This window comes from Schistocerca americana, chromosome 2, assembly GCF_021461395.2.
Source record: "Schistocerca americana isolate TAMUIC-IGC-003095 chromosome 2, iqSchAmer2.1, whole genome shotgun sequence".
NCBI lineage: Eukaryota > Metazoa > Arthropoda > Insecta > Orthoptera > Acrididae > Schistocerca > Schistocerca americana.
Window position 1 is genome coordinate 600215510 of NC_060120.1, and position 12369 is coordinate 600227878.

The window sequence follows — 12369 nt, forward strand, 5'->3', positions numbered from 1 at the left end:
GAAGTACTCGAGGAAATTTATCCACAAATTCAGTTTTGATGTATATACAAATATCTTTAGATAAAATTAGGTACAATAATCTCATTCAGGATTTATTTAACCGTACCTATGCATTACTTGTGTTTTTGTTTAATGAGATGCTGACCGGAAGACGGTTACAAGGGAGTAATAACGCAGGGGGAATATGGAAGAACTGAAATGCAAACGCACTGAGAAAATCAAGACTTATTTGAGCCTGACGATTCTAGAGAAAACAATATTAAGTCAGTTGAATTGCTGTCTGAGCTAATTACGAATGCATAAATTTTCTGACACTGTAGTAGTTCTGTCTCATTTCTTATACAGGAGAAGACCTTTAATAACTCGGCAGTAAAATACTTCTTGAATCGGCGGTCATCAAATTTCTATTACACCAGACCGCATAAGCAAGTACGAGATACTTCCTCTGGGGTATTTATTCAACAAATGCTGATGAAATTTTCACTACTGTTTCAGTATACTTTGGGAATACAATACGACTGATGGACTATTCCAATAGCTGAAACTACTTCAAGTTTTATCAAGCACTCCAACCGAAAAATTAATCAAATTTTAATATTTATGGAATATTCCGTCGGTAGAAGAACATAGCAATTCCGTGACTTCCGACGACAGCTAGAACTTATTAAGCATTTCAAATATTTATTTATATGTTAGGTCACACATTAAATACGGAGAGTACTGATGTTTCTTGTTCTTATTTTTAGTTTGTATTTACGCGGTTTGTCAAGTAAAATGAACATGGTGTTTATTTCGCAGCAGCGTTATGCGCGCGGGTAGTTTACACGCTTGCGTGGTTTGCGTGACTACGAATTACTTAAAAGCCTGCAGCCCCTGTGTGCACATCAACAGATTCGTTTCCCCAGAAGAGAGTCCAGTGCTTACGCTAGTGGTAGCAGTTGTGTGCCCTGGGAGATGTGAGTGACCGTACTGTTTCAACATGACACGATGACCACAGTAATTCATACAGAAACTTCGGGCATTAAACCCTACATCTGTGGATGTTTTCGAAACACCCTACTAACATTTTTTTCGTAACTGTCTTAAAGCTACCATCACTATCTTCTATACAGCCACGCCATTGATACAAACAATGCAGAACGTCTCAGAATATTTCTTTAGCCTTGAAACAGCAGCAGCAGTAAGAGAAATTATAGTCGCATTCAGTAAAATCAGTGTTGTAATCATCTCCTGGCTCTCATGCTTTAGGTCTACAATCTTTTTCTCTGATTATCTGAGGCAAAAGCCACTGCAGTTCCTTGGACTACTCGCGGTCGCTTACTTTTCTCATTGTTGCACAACTGGGCTGGTTCTGGAAGAGACGCTCAGCTCCAAAGTTTGGTAATGCTTTTTCCTTATATAGAGATAATTATATTTAATGTTGAACGCTGATTCGTACTAAGCAGCTTATTTTATTACCTTCTTTTCCGCCTGCTGCTATTAGTGCTGTTTTTTTTCGGTCATCAGTCTACTGACTGGTTTGATGCGGCCCGCACGAATTCCTTTCCTGTGCTAACCTCTTCATCTCAGAGTAGCACTTGCAACCTACGTCCTCAATTATTTACTTGACGTATTCCAATCCCTGTCTTCCTCTACAGTTTTTGCCCTCTACAGCTCCCTCTTGTACCATGGAAGTCATTCCCTCATGTCTTAGCAGATGTCCTATCATCCTGTCCCTTCTCCTTACCAGTGTTTTCCACATATTCCTTTCCTCTCCGATTCTGCGTAGAACCTCCTCATTCCTTACCTTATCAGTCCACCTAATTTTCAACATTCTTCTATAGCACCACATCTCAAATGCTTCGATTCTCTTCTGTTTCGGTTTTCCCACAGTCCATGTTTCACTACCATACAATGCTATACTCCAGACGTACATCCTCAGAAATTACTTCCTCAAATTAAGGCCGGTATTTCATATTAGTAGACTTCTCTTGGCCAGAAATGAGGTTTTTGCCATAGCGAGTCTGCTTTTGATGTCCTCCTTGCTCCGTGCGTCATTGGTTATTTTACTTCCTAGGTAGCAGAATTCCTTAACTTCATTGACTTCGTGACCACTAATCCTGATGTTAAGTTTCTCGCTGTTCTCATTTCTACTACTTCTCATTACCTTCGTCTTTCTCCGATTTACTCTCAAACCATACTGTGTACTCATTAGACTGTTCATTCCGTTCAGCAGATCATTTAATTGTTCTTCACTTTCACTCAGGATAGCAATGTCATCAGCGAATCGTATCATTGATATCGTTTCACCTTGTATTTTAATTCCACTCCTGAACCTTTCTTTTATTTTCATCATTGCTTCCTCGATGTACAGATTGAAGGGTAGGGGTGAAAGGCTACAGCCTTGTCTTACACCCTTCTTAATACGAGCACTTCGTTTTTGATCGTCCACTCTTATTATTCCCTCTTGGTTGTTGTACATATTGTATATGACCCGTCTCTCCCTATAGCTTACCCCTACTTTTTTCAGAATCTCGAACAGCTTGCACCATTTTATATTGTCGAACACTTTTTCCAGGTCGACAAATCCTATGAAAGTGTCCTGATTTTTCTTTAGCCTTGCTTCCATTATTAGCCGTAACGTCAGAATTGCCTCTCTCGTCCCTTTACTTTTCCTAAAGCCAAACTGATCGTCACCTAGCGCATTCTCAATTTTCTTTTCCATTCTTCTGCATATTATTCTTGTAAGCAGCTTCGATGCATGTGCTGTTAAGCTAATTCTGCGATAATTCTCGCACTTGTCAGCTCTTGCCGTCTTCGGAATTGTGTGGATGATATTTTTCCGAAAGTCAGATGGTATGTCGCCAGAATCATATATGCTACACACCAACGTGAATAGTCATTTTGTTGCCACTTCCCCCAATGATTTTAGAAATTCTGATGGAATGTTATCTATCCCTCCTGCCTTATTTGACCGTAAGTCCTCCAAAGCTGTTTTAAATTCCGATTCTAATACCGGATCCCCTATCTCTTCTAAATGGACTCCTGTTTCTTCTTCTATCACATCAGACAAATCTTCACCCTCATAGAGGCTTTCAATGTATTCTTTCCACCTATCTGCTCTCTCCTCTGCATTTAACAGTGGAATTCCCGTTGCACTCATAATGTTACCACCGTTGCTTTTAATGTCACCAAAGGTTGTTTTGACTTTCCTGTATGCTGAGCCTGTCCTTCCGACAATCATATCTTTTTCGATGTCTTCACATTTTTCCTGCAGTCATTTCGCCTTAGCTTCCCTGCACTTCCTATTTATTTCATTCCTCAGCGACTTGTATTTCTGTATTCCTGTTTTTCCCGGAACATGTTTGTACTTCTTCCTTTCATCAATCAACTGAAGTATTTCTTCTGTTACCCATGGTTTCTTCGCAGCTACCTTCTTTGTACCTATGTTTTCCTTCCAAACTTCTGTGATGGCCCTTTTTAGAGATGTCCATTCCTCTTCAACTGTACTGCCTACTGCGCTATTCCTTATTGCCTTATCTATAGCGTTAGAGAACTTCAAACGTATCTCGTCATTCCTTAGTACTTCCGTATCCCACTTCTTTGCGTATTGATTCTTCCTGGCTAATGTCTTGAACTTCAACCTACTCTTCATCACTACTATATTGTGATCTGAGTCTATATCTGCTCCTGGGTAAGGCTTACAATCCAGTATCTGATTTCGGAATCTCTGTCTGATCATGATGTAATCTAATTGAAATCTTCCGTATCTCCCGGCCTTTTCCAAGTATACCTCCTCCTCTTGTGTTTCTTGAACAGGGTATTCGCTATTACTAGCTGAAACTTGTTACAGAACTCAATTATTCTTCCTCCTCTTTCATTCGTTGTCCCAAGCCCATATTCTCCTGTAACCTTTTCTTCTACTCCTTCCCCTACAACTGCATTCCAGTCGCCCATGACTATTAGATTTTCGTCCCCCTTTGCATACTGCATTACCCTTTCAATATCCTCATACACTTTCGCTATCTGTTCATCTCCAGCTTGCGACGTCATCATGTATACCTGAACTATCGTTGTCGGTGTTGGTCTGCTGTCGATTCTGATTAGAACAACCCGGTCACTGAACTGTTCACAGTAACACACCCTCTGCCCTACCTTCCTATTCATAACGAATCCTACACCTGTTATACCATTTTCTGCTGCTGTTGATATTACCCGATACTCATCTGACCAGAAATCCTTGTCTTCCTTCCACTTCACTTCACTGACCCCTACTATATCTAGATTGAGCCTTTGCATTTCCCTTTTCAGATTTTCTAGTTTCCCTACCACGTTCAAGCATCTGACATTCCACGCCCCGACTCGTAGAACGTTATCCTTTCGCTGATTATTCAATCTTTTTCTCATGGTAACCTCCCCCTTGGCAGTCCCCTCCCGGAGATCCGAATGGGGGACTATTCCGGAATCTTTTGCCGATGGAGTGATCATCATGACACTTCTTCAATCATAGGCCACATGTCCTGTGGATACACGTTACGTGTCTTTAGTGCAGTGGTTTCCATTGCCTTCTGCATCCTCATGTCGTTGATCATTGCTGATTCTTCCGCCTTTAGGGGCAATTTCCCACCCCTCTATCCGCTCCTCCGCCCTCTTTGACAAGGCCGTTGGCAGAATGAGGCTGACTTCTTATGACGGAAGTCTTCGGCCGCCAATGCTGATTATTTATCAAAATTTTGGCGGTGGTGGGGATAGAACCCGGGACCGAAGACGTTTTGATTATGAATCAAAGACGCTACACCTAGACCGCTCTATTTTCGCTAATGTGTATGTGTGTGTGTGTGTGTGTGTGTGTGTGTGTGTGTGTGTGTGTGTGTGTGTGTGTGTGTGTGTGTGTGTGTGAGATGGAGGATGAATTTGCTGTTACGATTCCGTAAGTAAATATGTTTCGTCTCTTCACATCCGTTGCGTTACAGGTGAAGTCATTTCACTGCTTTCTATGGACCATACTCTGGCCGTTCTACATCGTATAATAATGCCAGGGTTGCACGTAGGTGGCGGCCATCGAGATGTGAGTAAGGGGCAGAGGATGGCGGCCTTCCCGTTATGTGAAACGTTCAAGGTGGCGTAGGTGTGATGATATTTGGTGCCAATGAGACATCTTTAACCCATCTCACACGAACTTATGAGACTAGCTTTCTTTTTGCTTGTGTTGTGAAACTTCCTGTCAGATTAAAACTGTGTGCCGGACCGAGACTCGAACTCGGGACCTTTGCCTTTCGTGGGCAAGTGCTCTACCCAGCTACCCAGGCACGACTCACGCCCCGTCCTCACAGCTTTAGTTCTGTCATTATCTCGTCCCGAGTTCGAGTCTCGGTCCGTCACACAGTTTTAATCTGCCAGGAATTTTATTATCAGCGCGCTCTCCGCTGCAGAGTGAAAATCTCATTCTGCTTGTTCTGTGTTTGAAGCATCGCCGAGCCCGATGGGGGTGACGCAAGGCTCCTTGTTTTTCCATCATTACAGGGGATGAGTCTTAGCATTTAGCAGCTTATTAGCAGTAAGACTTACTGAGGACATTGGGCAGGAGAGTCGCAAGAGTGGACGCCGTAACTGGTCCAACGATAGCCGAGGAAGTGCGCCCTTTGAAGAACTGCTAGCTGGGGGTTCGACTAGTGGAAGCTACCCTCGTGTTGCCAGGGGGAATGTCACCTCGGCTAGCGCCATATTGGCGTCCAGCTTATTGTGTGGTTTATTGCACGTACCCATTTTGGATGGCCAAGCTGAAAGTATTCATTCCGGATGATGGCGCCTGGGACATGCTCAGAAAGGTACATTCAGCTGATAATCATCTCTCAGCTGTCTTAAAAACCCTGTAAAACATCTATAATATGTTACAAGCTCCTAAGATTCTGCAGATTCGACAGAAAGTCTAAAGCACAGTATTTTTAGGCTCTTCCAGCGACCTATAATGCGATGCTAGCTCTCCTGCTTGAGAGAGCACCGATTAGTGAAATTGATGTGACGTCAGGAGAACGTAGCAAGTCGTACGAAGTTTTCAGCAAAAATGAGGAATAAAGCGAGGTTATTGATTTTTAACAGTTCGCCTCTTCTTGCTGTAGATTTTGTTGTAAGGAAACAATTACACCATTGGCGGGTAGGGTGACTTGAAGAGAACAGTTTGCCGAGATTCTTGGCAGGAATAAGTGAGCAGTCAGTTCTTTTTCTCACTAGATAATTGGGACTACGTCTCTTTGTCATGGCGCCGAACGCATCATTATTCCACAGCATTCACTGTCGTCTGGAACAGGTGACTCCCTTAGCAGAGTGGTGTCCAATGTTTGAGTCCTTACGGCGTAGTTGATGGCAGCCAGATATGGCGTCATAGATCTGCCCATATAGCGCTAACGGTAATGGTGAGCACAGCTTGCAGCTTCGACATGCTGGGACTATCTTATACTAGAAGTTCAGAATAGTGTTCGGATCCACTTTCCCACTTTGTCAGCGGGTTCTCAGTTGCATAAGCTTCTTGGTTTCTCTCATCAGAAAAAGAATCACTGTAATTGATGTGTTGGCAGGGCGAGTTAAATTTCGCAAACTCAGGTATGTGATCAAGAATTAATTCCTGCATTCACCAAGCAACTTTACCAAGAGAAACTTCAATCACCTACTTCTCATAATTAAAATATCCTGTACATGTAATTTTCGTGGTCTCATGACTTTTTGAGATGGTTGTTCATTCTCATGCCTTTTTGTAATATACTAAAGAATTCACTTAAATTATATCTTTGATTCGAGTACAGAGTCTCTCCTTGGTCATACTTCATATATTTCGATGGTAAAATGCTTATTCCCGACCTTAAGATTAACTGCTAGAACCGAGATGTTCCATAGCATTAATAATTCCGTTGCGTAGATTTTTAGTCCAACATTTTTCTGCATCAAGACTAGTTATGATGCAGTTAACTTCAGTCACGAACACAGGGTTTTCGCAAGACTCATTCTTATGAGATGTTGTCACAATTGGAGCGCAAATTCTTAGGAAGAACAATTTTAAGATTTTGTAAATGATTCGATTTGGCCTTTTTGATTTTCAGTCTTTCTTCGTATGGTCTCTAGGAAGCAAAGTCTAGCATAAATTTTGCTCGGGCGCCGTAGTATTTCTTGTCACACTTCGATAAATGTGCACTTGTAACAAATAAAAACTGCTGGACGGTACTGTATCGCCCACAAGTCCATAACTGCGGTCTCATTTCTTACAGCTCCTCGAAGTCTAATTGAGTCATACAGCCACAAACTTTTCTCTCCATAGTGAAAAACGAGTAATCTAGGTAATGGACTTCGTAAGGTCGTAGCTTTTTTCTCGCGTTTTTATATATCAGGGCACACTGGCTAGCAAGAGTAACTTCACGTCGTTTAAGCTTGCTGTCGATAGAACTGCGAACAAAGTCACACTCCATCTGAGTATGAACATCCTCCAAAGCCTCCTGCGTAATCAATGTTCCCGTATCAACTGCTTAACTTAGAAGAGGTTTTGAATAATATCGCGTTTCTTTTCTGGTGTAAGGCAAACTTGGTGCATCCTTCCGTTTCCTCGAACCACTAACAAGATTCTCTAAATTACACGGTGTTAAGTTGTGAACTATCAACTTTGTGTTATAATAAACTGCACTTGCATTTATAAACGAAGCTACTTTGACGGCCTGTAATTCCAACGTGTTCCCCGATCAGCTTCCGCTGGGCTTCCTATGTGCAGCTTTGTCTGCTCGTCTCGTTATGTGTACAGCTTCCACATGTTTTCGGTCAAGTTTCCGAGCCTGTAACTACAACAAAAGTCGCATTGGTGGAAAATAAGCTAATGTGTCTCGACCTAAAGGTGAAAGCTTCTTCATTTTGTATTTTTTATTCTAGAGTCCATACAGATATTGTTTGCAATGTAGAATAGCATCAAGACAGAGTTTTGAGGAGGATTTCGTGCAGCAATGCGATGGCACTTTTGGGAGGCAGCCTAAGGATTATTTTATGAAGAGTCTCTGAACTTAGTTCTTGGCTTGTTTATTCGAAAATGCGTGGAATTAACCGGTCATATCTGATGGTTCTTTCGTTAAACCCATGATTATTGACAAACGTTAGTTTCCATTTTTCAAGTTTTCCCACCTCAGTTCTGAGATGATAAATCAACGTGCCTCTTTTCCTAGTTTCGCCAGATATCTTCCCTGGACGTTTGATTTGAATTTTGTCCACCAGACGGATTACGTCAATCTCCCTCTGATCCTATGGCATCGTTTACCAGAATGTATTAAATACCGCACATACTTCAAGACACTTACTATGAACGGATTTCTCACACATCTTCAACAAAAGGCCGGACCTAATGTTCGTGACTATCTTGGATTATTAAAAGTAATTTTTCTGCTTCGACGTCTTTATATTCAATATATGCTTGTTCACGCATTTTCAGAACTTTGTTGGCGTTTTTCCTCAGTCTTCGTGGCTTCCTTTACTTCCTTTACTTGTATCTGCTTAAGTCACTATCAAATTCTTGGCCTTCCATTTCCACATAATTGTTTCCGTCATTTTCCAGTAAATTATCTGAATTAATTGGTGCACAATCAGCATCAATGTGTAGCAGTGAGCGTGGAGATGTACTCTCATATGCAATGGCAACTGTGACTGGTGTTTAATTTTAGGATTTCCAGACAAAATAAAAAAAATAGTAAATAAACGTAATCAAAATTGAAGCTCAAATTCACGTGTTTACAATAAAGACGATATCAATAACGTCATTAATAATAACGACAAGAAAAATTACTTTCGTCGTTATATGATCCAGGCAAAGTTACGGAGAACCACACATACAAAATTAATTCGTCTTTTGTGCATGTAACTTTACTGTTAGTACTGTTCTTACCTGTTATTCGTTCTTGGTTTACAGGAGAACATATAATCCTACAAATAAGTGGGTATTCTAATAACTTTTGGCAGTTATAACTAAGGCACAGAATGAGTGAAGTGCGGCGTTTTGATTTACATAATAATCAAGCACTTGTGGTTCTAACAGTTTTCATACTTTTAACGGACTGCTGTTAATGCGAGGTAAATAACAAAATAGTTTTCTTACTGCTGTCATTCTGAGGAAGGAATCTCCGTTTCCATACGTGGATTTCAGCCAAGGAACAATTTCTTCCCAGTAAACAGATAGTCTTGTACCACGCTGTCCTTTTTTATGAAGTGAAGTTACTCGCAAGGAATCGCATTTGAAAACTGCGAGATACGTGGTAAGCAATAACAGTGTTCTGTGGCTTCCCGCGCTTTTGTATTGACACGGTGTTGTTTACCACACCCAGAACAGTCTAGTCACGGACTGTTTCATTCTGTTGTAGTCACGGGGTGTTCCCTTTACTTTTTCGCTATTTCACAAACGCTACATTGTTTTAGTTCATTTCCCTTGTAAATAGCTAAAAATTCGGCGTTATGGCGGTAAGAGCAGCTAAGCCGAGAGTCAAGGATCAGTTGACTGAACAAAGGCAAAATCGACAAATAGTCCGTGACACAGTACTGTTTCTTCACCGACGATATGCTATTTCACCGAAGGATTCAGATTTCAGCCGATATCTGCCGACTGAGGCTTGAGCGAGACGCGAATGTGGAGAAAGCTGTCAGCAGAGGTTGTAAACCCTCGGTGTGTATAACACATAGCGTGTGTATGTGTGGCTGCCTGGTGTTGTGTCCGCAGTGGAATTCTCACGCCTATAAACGATTAACCTGACCCTCCCGTTGGCAAACTACAAATAGGGATTTCCATAAAGCGAAGTATCGAGTTGTGCTTTAGTTCAAATTAACACATCAAACCAATCATTCTCATCGGGTTGCTACTCGAATGAATTATAACGAGACACTATAACTTGTTTCTTCTTAAGAAACATGTAGAATGCAAAAAAGTACAAATATAAAACACACAATATCGAATTCTACCCTATATGTAATTTCGAGATTAGCGACGCGTATATTTGACTTTAGGACACCCTCCCTCCCCGTTATTAGACGGACCCAAAGTTGGCTCATACTGATTAGTGCTGAGAAACAGAGAACCTACAACCCGACTGGAACTTTCAACAAAAACCTGAGTGGGCCAGGAAATGGAACTCAACACATGTACTGTGACTGTTTCACTATCGCCAAACTGGAGAGCGCATATCACCTGTTTAAGTACGGAGAGCAGTTTTACTGAGCCGATGATACGCTAGTTGTGGCGCTGCCCGCTGCGCAGATGATGCACATGGCGTCCCTGCAATTCTCTGCCTTATTAGTGAACGCAGTATGCCGTCCGCCACCTCCTAGACCGGAAATTATCCCAGTGCAAGACAGAACACGAGCCAAGATTTCTGTTTGCTCACTGGCCAGGAACAGAAATTCGACTCAAGCTTTCTTCCGTAAAGAAGCACCCCTTAGAAGGTCGTCACTGCAGTAAACAGAATAACTCTCCCTCAAAAAACGACTTGCGCGCTCCTCATGTTGAAATCAACACTTCATAAATTTCGACCGCCAGCTCCTCCGCTATGGCTATCGCCAGGGAAATCCCATCTAGTGATATTTAGATGCCGGCCGGTGTGGCCGAGCGGTTCTAGGCGCTTCAGTCTGGAACAGCGCGACCGCTACGGTCGCAGGTTCGAATCCTCCTTCGGGTATGGATGTGTGTGATGTCCTTAGGTTAGTTAGGTTTAAGTAGTTCTAAGTTCTAGGGGACTGATGACCTCAGGGGTGTTAAGTCTCAGAGCCGTTTGAACTATCATTTGGTATTTAGAGGCAAATGGTCTCAGTCACTGCCGGCAGGGAAGCCCCTTATTTCCCGCCATGCGCCGCCCTTAGCTGGACATACGATCTCTATATTAGGGGTCCAGATGACGAATCTCAGCGGTCGTTTTATAAAACCTTACCTCCAACTACATGGATCGCGAATCGGCCTGCCAATCGCCTGAAGCTCATACTCTCTTCAGGAGAATTTCTGGAAGGCTCCATTTCCCATCTTTAACGCGTCTCTGCTTTCTTCAGCTGGAGACGTGCTCTGGCGCTGCCCGTAAGAAGATTCCAAAGAGATAAGGTCGAGAGCATCGTATGTGACCCCGCGCATTCCTTCGCACTAAAAGGATGTCTTTGCTCGTTCTTTCACCCCTGATGCTCTTTTTTCCAAGTGTGCCATTCTGAAATTTTTTTCGTCTCTCCGGCGAGCACCTCCCACCCACTGTGTACCCACTGCTGGGGATCTGCGCCTGTAGTACCTTAAGCCACCGACGTCACGAACTGTTATCTTCCAGTGCAAAAAAATGCCTGCTCCTCCTTAGCTGATAGCGGCTTTTGAAGAACGCTGTCACTGCTCATGCAAAATTAACTCCCATACATGCAGTGTAACGGGAACTGTTGGTATGTGGTGCTACCCAGTAACAGCCAATGAACTGATTAATCCGATTTTCCATCGTAAATATACTGAAGAGCAAAAGAAACTGGTACACTTGCTTAATATCGTGTAGTGCCCCCAAAAGCAAGCAGAAGTGCCGCAACACGACGTCGCATTGACTCTACTAATGTCTCAAGGAGTGCTGGTGGGAACTGACACCATGAATCCTGCACGGCTGTCCACGAATCCGTAAGAGTACGACGGGGTGGAGATCTCTTCTACACATCACGTTGCAAGCCATCCCAGATATGCTCAATAATGTTCATGTCTGGGGAGTATGGTTACAAGTTGAAGCGTTTAAACTCAGAAGAGTGTTCCTGGAGCCACTCTGTAGCAATTCTGAACGTGTAGGGCGTTGCATTGTCCTGTTGGAATTGCAAAAGTCCGTCGGAATGCACAGTGGATATGAACGGATGCAGGTGATCAGACAGGATGCTTACGTATGTGTCACCAGTCAGAGTCGTATCTAGACGTATCAGTGGTCGCATATCACTCCAACTGTACACGACCCACACCATTATACAGCCTCCACCAGATTGAACAGTCCCCTGCTGAAATACAGGGTTAATGGTTTGATGAGGTTGTCTCCACACCCATACACGTCCATCCGTTCCACACAATTTGAAATGAGACTCGTCCAACTAGGCAACAAGTTTCCAGTCATCAACAGTCCACTATTGGTATTGGAGAACATGCTGGCCACTCTAGTCGAGCGATGTCGTTAACCTGAAGGATGTGCACGTTGGGGCGCGAATTGTCGTCCATGCAGTCGAATGTCTCGCCAATATGCTCCCGATATGGTTGCACTATCGGTCGGAGGAGGGCATTCACGTATCGTGCAGCCATTACGGCGCCTTCTATGACCACTAGCGACGTACGTCTCCCCCACATACCCCCACATAATGGCACCCCAAAGCAGTAGGAAACCTTCAGTATAT